This window comes from Coenobita brevimanus, chromosome 71, assembly GCF_032717465.1.
Source record: "Coenobita brevimanus isolate Jiangsu-jjx chromosome 71, ASM3271746v2, whole genome shotgun sequence".
Classification (NCBI taxonomy): domain Eukaryota; kingdom Metazoa; phylum Arthropoda; class Malacostraca; order Decapoda; family Coenobitidae; genus Coenobita; species Coenobita brevimanus.
Genome location: NC_137024.1, coordinates 22,154,257 through 22,174,518, shown reverse-complemented (window position 1 = coordinate 22,174,518; position 20,262 = coordinate 22,154,257). Strand labels below are relative to the sequence as shown.

At 41.7% G+C, this 20,262-nt stretch overlaps 1 protein-coding gene across 1 annotated transcript in view; it reads right to left on the bottom strand.

Annotated features, from left to right (window-relative positions):
• Nucleotides 1–20,262, bottom strand: part of LOC145406699 (leukocyte elastase inhibitor-like) — a 622,781-nt gene that overhangs the window by 38,224 nt on the left and 564,295 nt on the right. The gene's annotated exons all lie outside the window — the stretch shown is intronic.

Sequence of the window (20,262 nt, the reverse complement as noted above, 5' to 3'; positions counted from 1 at the left end):
CATCCTTACTCATCACACTACCCAAGTACTTAAATGTACTCACATTTTCCATTTCCTCATCATTCAACTTCACTGTACATTCAGCGACTTCATCTCCCTCAAAGACCATAACTTTATCCTTCCCTACATTCACCTTTAAATTCCATTTCTTACACACTCTCCCAAACTCATCCACCAAGCCTTGCAGCTCCCCTTCCTCTTCACTTAACAACACAGTATCATCTGCAAACAACAGTACAGGGAGTTTCCAAACACTGCCCTCTCTCACTAGGGCCACTCCAACATCCACTGGCCTACCTTGTATCTCTTTTCTAACCCCATCCATATACAGATTGAACAACCATGGAGAAATGACACATCCCTGTTTCAATCAAACTTCAAACTGAAAAACTCACTCAGTTCACTATCCACACGCACTGCAGCCTTAGCACCCTCATACATACTCTTCACAGCATTCAACAACTTCCCATGTACTCCATATATTCTTAATTCTTTCCACAATCCTTGTCTATCCACCCCATCAAATGCTTTCTCCAAATCCATGAAGGCCGCATACAACTTCTTTCCCTTCTCTAGAAACTTTTCCACTAAAGATCTAAGAATGAATATCTGATCTACACAACCTCTTCCCTTCTTAAAGCCTCCCTGTTCTTCTCCAACTAATTCATCCGTTATTTCCCTAACTCTGTCAATAAGTATCCTACTGTATACTTTTTCTATTACACTAAGAAGACAAATGCCCCTATGATTAACACACACTTCTTTTTCCCCATTCCCTTTGTACAAGGGAATAATTATACCTGACTTCCAATCATCCAGGACTCTACCTTCCTCCCAGGCCAATCTGCACATCTTCCACATCCATTCTACTACTATCTCTCCCCCATGCTTCAGCATTTCACCACACACTCCATCAACTCCTGGGGCTTTCCCCATTCTGACTTTTTTCATTGCTTCCACAATGTCCATCCTACTGATTTCTTCCTGTCTTCTCACCTCCCTCCTTCTCCCAGCCATTCCCCAGCCACTTATACTCGCATTACTTTCATTCTCTATGTTCATCAATTCATTAAAGTGTTCTCTTCATCTGCTCACTTTTTCTCCCCTCTCAACTAGTAATCTACCATATTTATCTTTTACTCCCCTACTAACTTCCTTGCCACCCTGTCTGACTCTCCTCACCTCTTTCCAGAACATTTTCTTATATTCCCTCCACTTGACACTCAAATTCCTTGCAAAATCCTCATCCACTCTCTTCTTACTCTCTCTTACTAATCTTTTCGCCTCTCTCTCCCTTTCTACATATAACTCTCTCTTCCGTCTCTCAACTTCTTCCACGCCCCTATTTCTCATCCATTCATTATATGCTTTCTTCTTTTGTGTTTGCCATAAAACTGTAGTTACATATTGTTAATGCAACTGTTATATAATTGTGTTGGTCATAAAATTGTAGTTACATCTTGTTAATGCAACTGTTATATAATTGTGTTGGCCATAAAATTGTAGTTATATCTTGTTAATGCAACTGTTACATAATTGTTTTTGCCAGAAAATTTAGTTAAATCTTGTTAATGCAACTGTTATATAACTGTGTTGGCATAAAATTGTAGTTACATCATGTTAATGCAATTGTTATATAACTGTGTTGGCCATAAAATAGTAGTTACATCTTGTTAATGCAACTGTTATGTAACTGTGTTGGCTATAAAACTGTAGTCACATCTTAATGCAACTGTTACATAACTGTGTTGGCCATAAAACTTTAGTTGCACCTTGTTAATGCAACTGTTACATAATTGTGTTGGCCATAAAATTGTAGTTATATCTTGTTAATGCAACTTATATAATTGTGTTGGCCATAAAACTGTAGTTGCATCTTGTTAATGGAACTGTTATTTAATTGTGTTGGCCATAAATTGTAGTTACATCTTGTTATTGCACCTGTTGCATAATTGTGTTGGCCATAAAATTGTAGTTACATCTTGTTCATGCAGCTGTTGTATAATTGCAGTAATGCAAGGTAATGCACGCACTTGTAGTTACATAATCGTAGCAATTGTAATATAATTGCAAGAATCACAAGTGTGGTCATTGTAGCTATATAACCGATATATATGTATATAACTAATACTATAACAGCAATGCAATCATATCATGAATCATCCATATTTGATGTATTTGTTCATTTGAGACATCATAGGTATATTGCCTTAGTTATGTGAGACACCATAGGTGTATTAGCTTAGTTATGTGAGACACCACAGGTGTATTATCTTAGTTATGTTGCACAGTTTGAATTAAGATGACATTATATGTAACCCATATTTTGTTATTTTATATAAAATTATATATACAATATTTACAGTAAGTTCAGTGTTCACTTAGTTTCACACATCACTTGACACTAAGTCAACTTGATATGTTTGCTCATTTTTAAATTCATCTTTAGGTACTGGTTGTAAGTATTAAAGTGTGTGGTTGAGTATTGCACACTGCTGCTAGCTCTATTTCTGTTAGGCATTTTCACTTGATTTTCCTTGTCACTCTAATATGAAGGATACATGTATACCTACATTCCAATTCTCTGGTTTTACCAGATTTTCATATGTATGTATTATATGTTCATGTAAGGATATTGTCTATCACTGTGTATATACATAAGGTAATATGTAAATGAAGCAGTACTATTAAATTAAAAGAGTAAACGTTCGACTCACTGATATTAACTGTGGTGGGAATACTGGCTGGGGTACTGCTGCTGATGACAGTGACGATGAATGAAGGGTGTTGGTAAGATCTGGTTGAGGTAGTTCAGGGTCCTGGTATGACCGCGTCAGCACTGTGTCGTTGTCCCCACTCAGCTAATGATGACACGCTGCTGAGTAGCTGCCTCACTCTGGTAGTCGTGGTGGTGATGATGGTGGTAGTGGTAGTGTTGGAGAAGGTGGAGATCGTGGTGGAAGATGGTGGAGGTTCAAGGAGGGAGAAGTGTGTTGATGCTACATCACCATGCTGGGTCAACACTACTGGCACAATACAGACGCACTTCCTCCTTTCTCACTTTTGTTTGTTGTTGTTTGTCATTTCTCACTTCTTTGTCTCACTTCTCGTTCCTTTCTTACTGTGATCTACTTGTTGTTGGATGAAGACTGCCGCTACTTGTAAGTGCATGTAGAAAATTATAGAGATGTCTCATAGAATTCTTACTTGTAGTGTTTGATTTTCCTTACTTGTTGAGATTAACTTGCAGGCTTGTAGAGTTGTTGACAGATGCAGTTTATCACTGCTACTGTTTCTCGTAGATCATGGAGTTGCGGTTGAGGTGGTTAGGAGTGAGCCTTGTTTGTTTGATCGCAGATTGTTGCTTGTAGAGGAGTCGTAGATTGCTTTGATTGAGATGTTAATCGGCTTCGTTTACAGCTCGTCACCACTCTCAGTAAATGCAGTGAGGTAGACATCGTAGATTACTGTTGTAGCGGTTGTATAAACTAGTAAGCCGTAGTCTGATATAGTTTACCATTGTTCGCCAATCTCAACAGTGTAATTTATCGTAGTTCACTGTTGTATAAACTCTTAAGGCGTGGTCTGATTGTGGTTCGTTAATGCTGCTCGCCACCAATCTCGATGGCGTAGTTTATCGCACGGCAAACTCATCCCGAATGCGTGGGTTTCGTTCCTAACGTGGCGTGTTCGGCGCGAATCTGTGTAAGTTTTAACTACTCCTTATTTTGCTCCCTGGACCCCCTAAATGTGGTGTTTTGCTGTTATCTCCCATTGGTAATCAATATGATGCACTTTCAAATGTTAGAAGGTTTATTTAATGTTATAACTTACAAATACAGTATTGCACACCAACACTTCAATATACAAATACTGTACGTAAATACAAGGCAATATTCCGACGCTGATTGGTTTCGGGACCATCACAACAATAACAAGACAATTCAACGTCATTAATGAAGACAGCTATGGGTGATGCTAAAATATAATTCAAAGGTGAGTAAATCGAGGAACAAACAAGTTAATTATTGACTAAAGGTGCAACTAATAAATAATATCCAAAGCCTACACTACTGAACGTAGACTCTGATGGATCCCCCTGAAATATAGTTATTAAAGTATTGATTAATTAATAATAAATATATTTATATGAGTATTGATCAATTAATAATAAAAATATTTATAAGAGTATTGATTAATTAATAATAAGTAGATTTATAGAAGATCGCAAGCAGAGTGAGAGAAGAGTTCTGGACAAATGTGGAAGTGTGCATGGAAAAGTTTGGAAGGAATGAGAGAGTGTTTTTGATTGGTGATATGAATGGTTAAGTAGGGAATGTGAAGGTGGATGGAACAGTTGGTGAGTGGGGTGTGCCTGCTGAGATAGATGAGAATGGCAGTGCATTAGTGGAATTGATGAACATAGAGAGTGGAAGTAATGCGAGTATAAGTGGCTGGGGAATGGCTGGGAGAAGGAAGGAGGTGAGAAGACAGGAAGAAATCAGTAGGATAGAAGTTGTGGATGCAATGAAGAAAGTCAAATTGGGGAAAGCCCCAAGAACTGATGGAGTGTGTGGTGAAATGCTGAAGCATGGGGGAGAGATAGTAGTAGAATGGATATGGAAGATGTGCAGATTGGCCAGGGAGGAAGGTAGAGTCCTGGAGGATTGGAAGTCAGGTATAATTATTCCCTTGCACAAAGGAAAAGGGGAAAAAGAAGTGTGTAGTAATCATAGGGGCATTTGTCTTCTTAGTGTAATAGGAAAAGTGTACGGTAGGATACTTATTAACAAAGTTAGAGAAAGAACAGAGAAATTAGTTGGAGAAGAACAGGGAGGCTTTAGGAAGGGAAGAGGTAGTTTAGATCTGATATTCATTCTTAGATCTTTAGTGGAAAAGTTTCTAGTGATGGGAAAAAAGTTGTATGTGGCATTCATGGATTTGGAGACAGCATGTGACAGGGTAGATAGACAAGGATTGTGGAAAGTATTAAGAATATATGGAGTAGATGGGAAGTTGTTGAATGCTGTGAAGAGTATGTACGATGGTGCTAAGACTGCAGTGCGTGTGAATGGTGAACTGAATGAATTTTTCTCCTTGAAGGTTGGGTTGAAACAGGGATGTGTCATGTCTTCATGGTTGTTCAATCTGTACACAGATGCGGTAATAAAAGAGATACAAGGTAGGGCAGTGGGTGTTGGAGTGGCCCTAGTGAGAGAGGGTAGTGTTTGGAAACTCCCTGTACTGTTGTTTGCAGATGATACTGTGTTGTTAAGTGAAGAGGAAGGGGAGCTGCAAGGATTGGTGGATGAGATTGGGAGAGTGTGTAAGAAACGGAATCAAAATGTGAATGTAGAAAAGAGTAATGTGATGGTCTTTGAAAGAGGTGAAGTCAGTGAATGTACAGTGAGATTGGATGGTGAGGAAATGGAAAATGTGAGTACATTTAAGTACTTGGGGAGTGTGATGAATAAGGATGGAAGTTTGGAGGGTGGAGTGCTTGAAAGGGTGCAACAAGGAAGAAAGGTTGCTGGTTCCTTGAAAGCAGTGATAAGAAACAGGGAGGTGAGCATGGAAGTGAAAAAGTTACTACATGACAGTATTATGATACCAACTCTGACGTATGGAAGTGAAGCTTGGACCTTGTTGGAAGGACACAAGCCAAGAGTGAGAGCAGTGGAAATGAGTTATTTAAGAGGAGCCTGTGGAGTCACATGGAGAGACAGGCTGACGAATGAGAATATAAAGGAGTGTTGTGGTGTGGATGTGATAGGAAGCGTTATGAGGAACACACTGAGGTGGTTTGGCCATGTGGAGAGGATTGGGGGTGAGAGACTGACAAGGAGAGTGTATGAGAGTGACATGGAGGGGTGGAGAGGGAGGGGGAGGCCAAGGATGAGATGGAGAGATGGAGTGGAGAGGTATGTGAGAGAGGGGGGTGTGAGTTGGGAGCAGGGCAGTGAAATGGAGGGGGACAGGGTGACGTGGAGGCGATTTGTTTGTGGCCACCCTGTGCGGGATTAAGGTGTCTGGCAATAGATAAATAGATAGACAGATATTTACAGAATGGCAGGGAATCACCCAGGGTGCAAATTGTCCTGATGGGGAATCGTCCATGTTTTGACAGGGAATTGTTTGACGGCAAATTGACTTGACGCCAATCATGGGTAATCATACAAATCAGGTTAACTGGTTAGGAGGCATTATTTAATGCTTTAACTTTATTTAAGTACATTAACTTACAAGTACATACCAGAGCAGTAAATATTTAACTTACAAATACAGTACTGTGGAAACGTAGTACAGCAAATATTTAACAAACAAATAAACAAGGCAATATTCCGACACCTGTCAGGTAAAGTGGTTATAAGACTTTATTTCTTGCTTTAACATTATTTAATAGTACTTTAACTTCCACATAAACTTACCAGAACAGTAATGTAAATATTTAACTTACAAAAACAGTACAGTGGAAAAGCAGGAGACGATCACGTGATTAAAACAAACCGTGCCTGGTGCTGCGCTGATGGTTGAGGATTTGGCCTTTCAAAGGCCTCTCTTGCGTAAATTTATAGTTTTCGTAATGGTTCTTTAATCTTATGTTGTCTTATATGCATCCCAGCACTTACCACGTATAACTGCAAGAGCATTCAGCAAGAACGTGTTCAGGGTTAGCTTACTGTACTTGGTTCATTATTACCACTTGCCACCAATCTCGATGGCGTAGTTTACCGTACTTGATTCGTTATTACCACTTGCCACCGATCTCGACAGTGTAGTTTTTCGTACTTGGTTTGTTATTACCGCCTGCCACCAATCTCGATAGCGTGGCAGTAGGTACTTGTAGGGAGATAGGGAAGTCGTTTGTGGATCGTCAATCACAGCCAGAATAAAGTCGTGAGACGTAGTGTCAACGAGGTGAGTTACAGCACTCTTGGGTTATGGAGTTTTACTTCACAGTTATATCATTAGTGAGTTACAGTGTAACAGAGCAAGACGGCTTAATGACCCTAGTGTCAGGCCTTCTCTCTAGCCCCTCTCTCCCCTTTCTCTCTCTAACCCCTTCTCACTTTATCTGACCCTCGTGTTAACGGCCTTCTCTCCAACTCCTTCTGATCTGAAGGGAAGCTCACCGACATTATATACAGCTTGGGGAGGATGTGTGTCTGTGATGTAATGTCTGGTGATTTCCATTAACATGGACTAACCGACAAGGGCTGGTTACTCCATGTGTTTGAATGTCATGAAATTCTTGGTCGTCTGGACTACGAGGATGTTTGAAATACATCATATGGTTAAGGATTCTTGATGGTCTGGGACAACAAGATTGTGGATAGACATTATGTGAACTGACATTCTTAGTGAGAAGCTGTGTACTTCTCCAACAGACACTTCATGCTGTACATTGCATTTATGAGATATATACCAATGTCCCTCTAATACCTACATCACAAGGTTTTGGTTGCTAGGCAACGGCTGAAAAAACACTTTTTCATACATTTCACATTTTGAACTGTAGAGGCATTACTAATGGATGTAGAATGTTCTGACTTCTTTAGGTATAATTTTGAAGCCATTTCCTATAAGAAGTGTGCCATCCATTTTTCCCCCTCTCTCCTCTGGTTCTCAAGTGGCAAGCCTGCGAAGATTGGCCTCAGCATTCCTAGCAGTCTTGTTTAATTGTGGCAGGCACCTCTACCCTTCAGAATTAACTAATTCCGACCAAACCTGGACACAATGACCAGCCTACAACCTAGTGTCCTCAAGGTTTTGATTACTACTACTCATTGCCAAGCAATGGCCTGCTTGGCCCTTCTGTAGCCGTGGGTCCAGAAATTGTCGAGACCCCAGTGTCCAGCCTCAGACACATTTTTTCAGATTTCTATCTATCTATCTATTGCCAGATGCCTCAATCCCATTTGGGGTGGCCACAAACAAATCGCCTCCAAGTCGCCCTGTCCCCCGCCATTTCACTCCCCTGCTCCCAACTCACCCCTCGCTCTCTCATATACCTCTCCACCCCATCCCTCCATCTCATCCTCGGCCTCCCCCTCCCTCTTTCCCCCTCCACCTCACTCACATACACTCTCTTTGTCAGTCTTAACCCTCCATCCTCTCCACATGGCCAAACCACCTCAGTGTGTTCCTCATAACGCTTCCTATCACATCCACATCAACACCACAACGCTCCTTTATATCCTCATTCGTCAGCCTGTCTCTCCATGTGACTCCACAGGCTCCTCTTAAATAACTCATTTCCACTGCTCTCACTCTTGACTTGTGTCCTTCCAACAACGTCCAAGCTTCACTTCCGTACGTTAGAGTTGGTATCACAATACTGTCATGTAGTAACTTTTTCACTTCCATGCTCACTTCCCTGTTTCTTATCATTGCTTTCAAAGAACCAGCAACCTTTCTTCCCTGCTGTACCCTTTCAAGCACTTCACCCTCCAAACCTCCATCCTTACTCATCACACTACCCAAGTACTTAAACGTACTCACATTTTCCAATTCCTCACCATCCAACCTCGCTGTACATTCACTGACTTCACCTCTCTCAAAGACCATCACTTTACTCTTCCCTACATTCACCATTAGATTCCGTTTCTTACACACTCTCTCAAACTCATTCACCAAGCCTTGCAGCTCCCCTTCGTCTTCACTCAACAACACAGTATCATCTGCAAACAATAGTACAGGGAGTTTCCAAACACTATCCTCTCTCACCAGGGCCACTCCAACATCCACTACCCTACCTTGTACCTCTTTTATTACCTCATCCATGTACAGATTGAACAACCATGAAGACATGACACATCCCTGTTTCAACCCAACTTTCAAAGAGAAAAATTCACTTAGTTCACCATCCACACGCACTGCAGCCTTCGCACCATCGTACATACTCTTCACAGCATTCAACAACTTCCCATCTACTCCATATATTCTTAACACTTTCCACAATCCTAGTCTATCCACCCTGTCACATGCTCTCTCCAAATCCATGAAAGCCGCATACAACTTCTTTCCCTTCTCTAGAAACTTTTCCACTAAAGATCTGAGAATGAATATCTGATCTACACAACCTCTTTCCTTCCTAAAGCCTCCCTGTTCTTCTCCAACTAATTTCTCTGTTCTTTCTCTAACTCTGTCAATAAGTATCCTACCATACACTTTTCCTATTATACTAAGAAGACAAATGCCCCTATGATTACCACACACTTCTTTTTCCCCTTTTCCTTTGTACAAGGGAATAATTATACCTGACTTCCAATCCTCTGGGACTCTACCTTCCTCCCAGGCCAATCTGCACATCTTCCACATCCATTCTACTACTATCTCTCCCCCATGCTTCAGCATTTCACCACACACTCCATCAATTCCTGGGGCTTTCCCTGATTTAACTTTCTTCATTGCTTCCACAACTTCTATCCTACTGATTTCTATCCTGTCTTCTCACCTCCCTCCTTCTCCCAGCCATTCCGCAGCCACTTATACTCGCATTACTTCCATCCTCTACATTCAACAATTCCTTAAAGTGTTCTCTCCATCTGCTCACTTTTTCTCCCTTCTCCACTAGTAATCTACCATTTTGATCTTTCACACCCCTGCTAACTTCACTTCCACCCTGTCTTACTCTTTTCACCTCTCTCCAGAACATTTTCTTACAGTCCCTCCACTTTACACTCAAATTCCTTCCAAATTCCTCATCCACTCTCTTCTTACTCTCTCTTACTAATCTTTTCAGTTCTCTCTTTCTTTCTACATATACCTCTCTCTTCCGCCTCTCAACCTCTTACATGCCCCTATTTCTCATCCATTCATTGTATGCTTTCTTCTTTTGTGCCACAGCCTGTTTCACCTCTTCAGTCCACCACGCTGTTCCTTGCACCCCCCTCCGTCTTCTCTTCCTTCCACACACCACATCACATCTATCTATCTATCTATCTATTGCCAGAAGCCTCAATCCCATTTGGAGTGGCCACAAACAAATCGCCTCCAAGTCGCCCTGTCCCCCGCCATTTCACTGCCCTGCTCCCAACTCACACCCCCCTCTCTCATATACCTCTCCACCCCATCCCTCTATCTCATCCTCGGCCTCCCCCTCCCTCTTCCCCCCTCCACCTCACTCACATACACTCTCTTCGTCAGTCTTTCACCCTCCATCCTCTCCACATGGCCAAACCACCTCAGTGTGTTCCTCATAATGCTTCCTATCACATCCACATCCACACCACAACGCTCCTTTATATCCTCATTCGTCAGCCTGTCTCTCCATGTGACTCCACAGGCTTCTCTTAAATAACTCATTTCCACTGCTCTCACTCTTGACTTGTGTCCTTCCAACAATGTCCAAGCTTCACTTCCGTACGTTAGAGTTGGTATCACAATACTGTCATGTAGTAACTTTTTCACTTCCATGCTCACTTCCCTGTTTCTTATCATTGCTTTCAAAGAACCAGCAACCTTTCTTCCCTGCTGTACCCTTTCAAGCACTTCACCCTCCAAACCTCCATCCTTACTCATCACACTACCCAAGTACTTAAACGTACTCACATTTTCCAATTCCTCACCATCCAACCTCGCTGTACATTCACTGACTTCACCTCTCTCAAAGACCATCACTTTACTCTTCCCTACATTCACCATTAGATTCCGTTTCTTACACACTCTCTCAAACTCATTCACCAAGCCTTGCAGCTCCCCTTCGTCTTCACTCAACAACACAGTATCATCTGCAAACAATAGTACAGGGAGTTTCCAAACACTATCCTCTCTCACCAGGGCCACTCCAACATCCACTACCCTACCTTGTACCTCTTTTATTACCTCATCCATGTACAGATTGAACAACCATGAAGACATGACACATCCCTGTTTCAACCCAACTTTCAAAGAGAAAAATTCACTTAGTTCACCATCCACACGCACTGCAGCCTTCGCACCATCGTACATACTCTTCACAGCATTCAACAACTTCCCATCTACTCCATATATTCTTAACACTTTCCACAATCCTAGTCTATCCACCCTGTCACATGCTCTCTCCAAATCCATGAAAGCCGCATACAACTTCTTTCCCTTCTCTAGAAACTTTTCCACTAAAGATCTGAGAATGAATATCTGATCTACACAACCTCTTTCCTTCCTAAAGCCTCCCTGTTCTTCTCCAACTAATTTCTCTGTTCTTTCTCTAACTCTGTCAATAAGTATCCTACCATACACTTTTCCTATTATACTAAGAAGACAAATGCCCCTATGATTACCACACACTTCTTTTTCCCCTTTTCCTTTGTACAAGGGAATAATTATACCTGACTTCCAATCCTCTGGGACTCTACCTTCCTCCCAGGCCAATCTGCACATCTTCCACATCCATTCTACTACTATCTCTCCCCCATGCTTCAGCATTTCACCACACACTCCATCAATTCCTGGGGCTTTCCCTGATTTAACTTTCTTCATTGCTTCCACAACTTCTATCCTACTGATTTCTTCCTGTCTTCTCACCTCCCTCCTTCTCCCAGCCATTCCACAGCCACTTATACTCGCATTACTTCCATCCTCTACATTCAACAATTCCTTAAAGTGTTCTCTCCATCTGCTCACTTTTTCTCCCTTCTCCACTAGTAATCTACCATTTTGATCTTTCACACCCCTGCTAACTTCACTTCCACCCTGTCTTACTCTTTTCACCTCTCTCCAGAACATTTTCTTACACTCCCTCCACTTTACACTCAAATTCCTTCCAAATTCCTCATCCACTCTCTTCTTACTCTCTCTTACTAATCTTTTCAGCTCTCTCTTTCTTTCTACATATACCTCTCTCTTCCGCCTCTCAACCTCTTACATGCCCCTATTTCTCATCCATTCATTGTATGCTTTCTTCTTTTGTGCCACAGCCTGTTTCACCTCTTCAGTCCACCACGCTGTTCCTTGCACCCCCCTCCGTCTTCTCTTCCTTCCACACACCACATCACATCTATCTATCTATCTATCTATTGCCAGAAGCCTCAATCCCGTTTGGAGTGGCCACAAACAAATCGCCTCCAAGTCGCCCTGTCCCCCGCCATTTCACTGCCCTGCTCCCAACTCACACCCCCCTCTCTCATATACCTCTCCACCCCATCCCTCTATCTCATCCTCGGCCTCCCCCTCCCTCTTCCCCCCTCCACCTCACTCACATACACTCTCTTCGTCAGTCTTTCACCCTCCATCCTCTCCACATGGCCAAACCACCTCAGTGTGTTCCTCATAATGCTTCCTATCACATCCACATCCACACCACAATGCTCCTTTATATCCTCATTTGTCAGCCTGTCTCTCCATGTGACTCCACAGGCTTCTCTTAAATAACTCATTTCCACTGCTCTCACTCTTGACTTGTGTCCTTCCAACAATGTCCAAGCTTCACTTCCGTACGTTAGAGTTGGTATCACAATACTGTCATGTAGTAACTTTTTCACTTCCATGCTCACTTCCCTGTTTCTTATCATTGCTTTCAAAGAACCAGCAACCTTTCTTCCCTGCTGTACCCTTTCAAGCACTTCACCCTCCAAACCTCCATCCTTACTCATCACACTACCCAAGTACTTAAACGTACTCACATTTTCCAATTCCTCACCATCCAACCTCGCTGTACATTCACTGACTTCACCTCTCTCAAAGACCATCACTTTACTCTTCCCTACATTCACCATTAGATTCCGTTTCTTACACACTCTCTCAAACTCATTCACCAAGCCTTGCAGCTCCCCTTCGTCTTCACTCAACAACACAGTATCATCTGCAAACAATAGTACAGGGAGTTTCCAAACACTATCCTCTCTCACCAGGGCCACTCCAACATCCACTACCCTACCTTGTACCTCTTTTATTACCTCATCCATGTACAGATTGAACAACCATGAAGACATGACACATCCCTGTTTCAACCCAACTTTCAAAGAGAAAAATTCACTTAGTTCACCATCCACACGCACTGCAGCCTTCGCACCATCGTACATACTCTTCACAGCATTCAACAACTTCCCATCTACTCCATATATTCTTAACACTTTCCACAATCCTAGTCTATCCACCCTGTCACATGCTCTCTCCAAATCCATGAAAGCCGCATACAACTTCTTTCCCTTCTCTAGAAACTTTTCCACTAAAGATCTGAGAATGAATATCTGATCTACACAACCTCTTTCCTTCCTAAAGCCTCCCTGTTCTTCTCCAACTAATTTCTCTGTTCTTTCTCTAACTCTGTCAATAAGTATCCTACCATACACTTTTCCTATTATACTAAGAAGACAAATGCCCCTATGATTACCACACACTTCTTTTTCCCCTTTTCCTTTGTACAAGGGAATAATTATACCTGACTTCCAATCCTCTGGGACTCTACCTTCCTCCCAGGCCAATCTGCACATCTTCCACATCCATTCTACTACTATCTCTCCCCCATGCTTCAGCATTTCACCACACACTCCATCAATTCCTGGGGCTTTCCCTGATTTAACTTTCTTCATTGCTTCCACAACTTCTATCCTACTGATTTCTTCCTGTCTTCTCACCTCTCCCCTTCTCCCAGCCATTCCGCAGCCACTTATACTCGCATTACTTCCATCCTCTACATTCAACAATTCCTTAAAGTGTTCTCTCCATCTGCTCACTTTTTCTCCCTTCTCCACTAGTAATCTACCATTTTGATCTTTCACACCCCTGCTAACTTCACTTCCACCCTGTCTTACTCTTTTCACCTCTCTCCAGAACATTTTCTTACACTCCCTCCACTTTACACTCAAATTCCTTCCAAATTCCTCATCCACTCTCTTCTTACTCTCTCTTACTAATCTTTTCAGCTCTCTCTTTCTTTCTACATATACCTCTCTCTTCCGCCTCTCAACCTCTTACATGCCCCTATTTCTCATCCATTCATTGTATGCTTTCTTCTTTTGTGCCACAGCCTGTTTCACCTCTTCAGTCCACCACGCTGTTCCTTGCACCCCCTCCGTCTTCTCTTCCTTCCACACACCACATCACATCTATCTATCTATCTATCTATTGCCAGAAGCCTCAATCCCGTTTGGAGTGGCCACAAACAAATCGCCTCCAAGTCGCCCTGTCCCCCGCCATTTCACTGCCCTGCTCCCAACTCACACCCCCCTCTCTCATATACCTCTCCACCCCATCCCTCTATCTCATCCTCGGCCTCCCCCTCCCTCTTCCCCCCACCACCTCACTCACATACACTCTCTTCGTCAGTCTTTCACCCTCCATCCTCTCCACATGGCCAAACCACCTCAGTGTGTTCCTCATAATGCTTCCTATCACATCCACATCCACACCACAACGCTCCTTTATATCCTCATTCGTCAGCCTGTCTCTCCATGTGACTCCACAGGCTTCTCTTAAATAACTCATTTCCACTGCTCTCACTCTTGACTTGTGTCCTTCCAACAATGTCCAAGCTTCACTTGCGTACGTCAGAGTTGGTATCACAATACTGTCATGTAGTAACTTTTTCACTTCCATGCTCACTTCCCTGTTTCTTATCACTGCTTTCAAAGAACCAGCAACCCTTCTTCCCTGCTGCACCCTTTCAAGCACTTCACCCTCCAAACCTCCATTCTTACTCATCACACTACCCAAATACTTAAACGTACTCACATTTTCCAATTCCTCACCATCCAACCTCGCTGTACATTCACTAACTTCACATCACATGCTGCACATATTTCTTCTGTAAATATTCTACACACACCTTCCACGTCCCCCATCTGCTCCAATTCATATTTGCCCAATCGTTCCTCCACTTCTCTCTTATACTCTGCCTTTTTCTCATCCTCTTGTAACCTTTCCACTCTCCTTGCAACTACTCCTTCCTCTCGTCTTTCCCTTCTTCTATTCCTCCATCTTACTTGAACTTTATTTCTGGCCACCACCAAGTAGTGGTTAGAAAGTGCACTCCCCCAACCTCTATAAACTCTTGCATCCAATATACATCTTCACATCCTTTCATCCACACACACATAATCAATCATTGCCTTCCTTTCATTCAGTTCACCACCCACCCTTCTCATCACTTGCCATGTATACCTGTGGATCATTTTATGCCTGAAGAGGGTATTGGCTATCACCAACCCCCTCCCAGCACAAATGTCCACTAACGCACTCCCATCCTCATCTATCTCAGCAGGCACACCCCACTCACCAACTATTCCATCCACCTTCACATTCCCAACTTTCAAAAATTGATTTTTTTTTCTTACCAACCTGAAGAAAAACGTCTGGTGAACCTGGCAATGCAATTTTTAGGTTTCTAAACGGATCCTATGCTCGCAATGAAGCACGACAAATTTTGCAAAATGACTAAGTACACACCAGTGAAAACTGGGAGTGAAAAACATTGCGTTAATACCCATGTCTTCACCCCCCAAAAGATTTCTATGGTGCTGAAATGGTTTGAAATTACTAGATATGTGTATTACGAAAAATTCAGTACACAATATGGAATGTTTCATTAACTCGTTAACTGCTCTATACATCCTGAGCTATTCCGAGTGCGACTGCTCAATACAGCCCTGGCTGCACAGGTGAATTTTGAATATAGTGCCATGATGACCAAGGCCGACCCATGCAAGCATGTTTGAGCCTTCAAAACTGAAACCGAAACCGAAAAAGAAAAAGAAAACGAAAACCATACATTCCAACAGGGAATCAGACACTTCGATCCTCATCCATGGCTTTACCAAGGTAAATATTGAGCTAATATTTTGTTACTATATACTTTGGCATGTGTTCTCTAAGTTCCTAAGACTAAATTTGGCCTTTGGGAAATTTCATTTTTACCCCTATGTTTGCACACCACGGACACCTCCAAAAAACCACCATGAGCAGTTAACGGGTTAAAAAGAATTATTACAGGTATTAATTTTTTTCACAGCTTTTGATGTTTCTTGTATTTATGGAAATAGTGAGTTATTTCTGTTGTCTAAGTAGTTTAGTTTCTGTCCAAAGAGAGGCGAGATATGGTATTTTTAGACTCTAACTAGATAAGAATCTTCCTTTGTGTATACAAGGCTGAACCGTGACAGCACACTCAGAGCTGGCCATTGTTGCCTACTGGCTTGTTATATTCTTTATTTAGTCCTAATATTTACAGTCATTATTTCCACTCTAGTCTAAATAAATAAGTGATTTACTGCATATAATATGAAAGAAGGCAGTTGATGGGAGTAATATGAGGACAGTAACTCTAAGACAAGGAGATGAATGACATTTGGCAACTTGGTTTGTAAGCTATTAGTGTTCGTGTGAGTAAATGATGCACAAATTTGAGTGTAACTACAGAACGAATATCTAGCTTGGAAGAAGACAATGTGATCATAGAGCATTGCTTACTTCAACCACAGAACCTTCAGTGCTAAGCTTTTCAAAGTAAACAAGATATACCCGACTGAAGACTGTCTTAATGTCTAGAAAAGCATGTCATTTTTGTGTGTGTAATGTGAGCCAATGAAGTACACTATACTACTGTGTACGTGGTTGTTATACACTGGACTTAATCATGTCTTATTTAATGGAGTGTGATTTTAATCATGAATATATGAGGTATACTCAAGATTTCACATATGATACTATGAAGTATAAATGCTACTTTTATTAGTTAGGTAATGACCATAAGCTTATATACCAGTACAATATGCGTTTCATATATCATTGATCACGAAGAGTTGACCTACATTTGGAATCTAAAATGTAATGTTTACCATTTATCTAATGATTATGAGTTGCCTACTTTTAGTGAAACACAAAAGTTACGATATGCGCTTTACAGTATGTTTCCTATTTGGCAAGTGGTAAAGACATTACTCACTTATGAATATCAATATGTCTTAATAACATTATAAAATACAGACAGTTCCCATTTTACAAACATTCAACTTATGAATTTTTAACTCTACAATCTTGTACTTTCAGTAGAGTATTCAATAAATTACATGAGATACTCAACATTTCATTAAAACATAGGATTTGTGATAATGATTTTGCCCAACTGTAGGCTTATATAAGTGTTCTAAGCACATTTACAAGGTTTGGTAGGTTTGGCTAGGCTATGATGTTCAGCTGGTTAGGAGTTTTAAATGCATTTTTTACTTACAAAAAATTCGACTTATGATCAGTTTCTTGGAATGTAATCTGATCTAAGTAGGGGACCACCTGCATAAAGGTATCAGATAACACTTTATAGCTTCTTTAAAATAAAAATCCAAATAGAAAAGCTAAAGGAACTGTGATATTTCAATGTAGTTTAATATATCAATATAACTGTTTAAAGTACAAGCATTTTTTAACACATGCAAAACAAAATTAGATTTGCAAGCAATGATCAAATGTATCACTAAATTCCTTAAACTCAAAGAACAGCAGTGATACATCAGTTGTGTATAATTTAGTTACATACATTTTACTGATGATTAATACAGAAAAGTTAAAGGAAACTGAATTTCTACACAGAGCTCTTGTACCATCGAAATTAAATATGAAGCATAAGTGATGGAACACTGCCAATGTATGTGTGTGTACTGCCTGACTTGGAAAGTTCCTATACCAGTCCACTACAGCATGACAGAATATTGCTATCTAGGTATGTGTTGAGCTTCATTTTAACCACAGTGATATACTGATATGGTCTGCATGATCCATATGTTTTAGTGCAAGCATTTTACCATTTACAACAGTTAACAAACTGTGGGACATGACCATATCTTTGAAAAATAATCATTACAGCCTTAGTTCATGCCTAGAATGCTGAAGAAATAAGTGCTAGTCTAGGGTCACTGGATAAAACAAACATTTATATATTTTTTAACATGACTCAGCCGAGTCTGATACGATTCCGATTATCAGATAATTTTTCCATGTCAATGCCGATACTGATATTAACTGGCTTCTGCACCACAGTACACTTACTAGTGTTCAAATCAATTCACATTTACTGACTCCATTTATGTAACTGATCTAAATCTTCCTGCAGCTCTCGACAACTATTTTCATCTATGATTTTCTTCATCCTCATAACGCTTCCTATCACATCCACATCCACACCACAACGCTCCTTTATATCCTCATTTGTCAGCCTGTCTCTCCACGTGACTCCACAGGCTTCTCTTAAATAACTCATTTCCAATGCTCTCACTCTTGACTTGTGTCCTTCCAACAATGTCCAAGCTTCACTTCCGTATGTTAGAGTTGGTATCACAATACTGTCATGTAGTAACTTTTTCACTTTGGCCATGTGGAGAGGATGGAGGGTGAAAGACTGACGAAGAGAGTGTATGTGAGTGAGGTGGAGGGGGAAAGAGGGAGGGGGAGGCCGAGGATGAGATGGAGGGATGGGGTGGAGAGGTATATGAGAGAGGGGGGTGTGAGTTGGGAGCAGGGCAGTGAAATGGCGGGGGACAGGGCGACTTGGAGGCGATTTGTTTGTGGCCACCCCAAACGGGATTGAGGCGTCTGGCAATAGATAGATAGATAGATAGATTTTCTTCATAGTGGTAGGTGGTGGTGACCATCATCCACTCACTTGATGTAGTGCTGCCTTGTTCTTCCTTAGCCTTTATCATTCTTTTTCTGTGTCTGTCCTCCTCTCTTCCTTTCTTTTCCATCTTTCCTGTCTCTTCTTACTGCTTTTCTTTCCTTTACGGGTGGCTTTACATTGAGTGATAAGCCAAACGGTTTCCTATAAGCCAGGAAACCATTTACAACGCTGGGTGGTACCCATATAACCAAACCATACGTGCTCCCTATGTGTCAACAAGTGGGTTGGTGGAGGGTTAGTGCCCCCTCCCCATAAAACAAATAACTCAAAGTCAAACGGCCACCCCTTACGGGATTATGGCGTCTGGCAATAGATAGATAGATAGATAAATGGATTTTCTTCATGATTTTTACATCATCAAAAACATATTCATATATGACTGAAATTCATTGGGCATATCATTTAGATAGAGCAGGAACATAACTGGGGCTAAAACTGCTCCTTGAGATTCTCCACTTATCACTTTCTTCCACGCTGAAAACTTGTCTTTGATCACAGTTATCTGTATGCTAGTGAAGTAACTCCTCACCCATTTCAGCAAAACACCATCTATGACACCATTCTTTTTTAGTTTCCAAATCAACCTCTCATGTGGTACTTAATCACACACTTTCCTGAAATCCAAATAAATACAATCCACTCACCCATCTCTTTCCTGTAACACATTAATAATCCATCCATCCATCCATCATCAACTCCTGTGTTGCCCCATGAGGAGCATAGAAGCCCAGGGCTAGGCAAGTTGGTCCTGACATTAAAGATGGGAGTAACCAGCCTCACTCATCCCTGGGTGGAATTACGTGAGCAGTAAACCACAACCACCACTTAGATATAATCCTGCACAGACTCAATCCAATTAGAGCACCTTAATTACCCACTAAACCACCAGGTGCCATAATTTGGCAATATGGTTATCACCCAGCGAAGTAAATGGTTTCCTGGTGTACAGGAAACCACTTGGCTTGTCACTCAGTGTAGAATCACCCGCAGACAAAAAGAAGAAGAAAGAATGAAGGAAAAAATGACAGAATGGGAGGGAATGAACGAAGAAAGGAAAGGGCAGGCAACCAAGAGCAGCACTACATCGAGTGAGTGGATGATAAGCACTGCCACCTAGTGTTCCACCCCTCTCATATCCCCAGTAAGGAGTAATCCAGAGGTCTTGATGTAGTTTCAACAGAAGAGTATTTGGGGAAGACAAACAAAGGTCCAACCCGTTCTATACCAGCCCCACAACTGCCCCAGCAAGGGCAGTGTGGCAGGAGCTGGCATGCTTGCTTTTCTATCTATCTATCTATTACCAGACGCCTCAATCCCGTACGGGTTGGCCACAAACATATCGCCTCCACGTCACCCTGTCACCCGCCATTTCACTGCCCTGCTCCCAACTCACACCCCCCTCTCTCATATACCTCTCCACTCCATCCCTCCATCTCATCCTTGACCTCCCCCTCCCTCTCCCCCCCTCCACCTCACTCACATACACTCTCCTCGTCAGCCTCTCACCCTCCATCCTCTCCACATGGCCAAACCACCTCAGTGTGTTCCTCATAATGCTTCCTATCATATCCAAATCCACACCAGAATGCTCCTTCACATCCTCATTTGTCAGCCTGTCTCTCCATGTGACTCCACAGGCTCCTCTTAAATAACTCATTTCCACTGCTTTCACT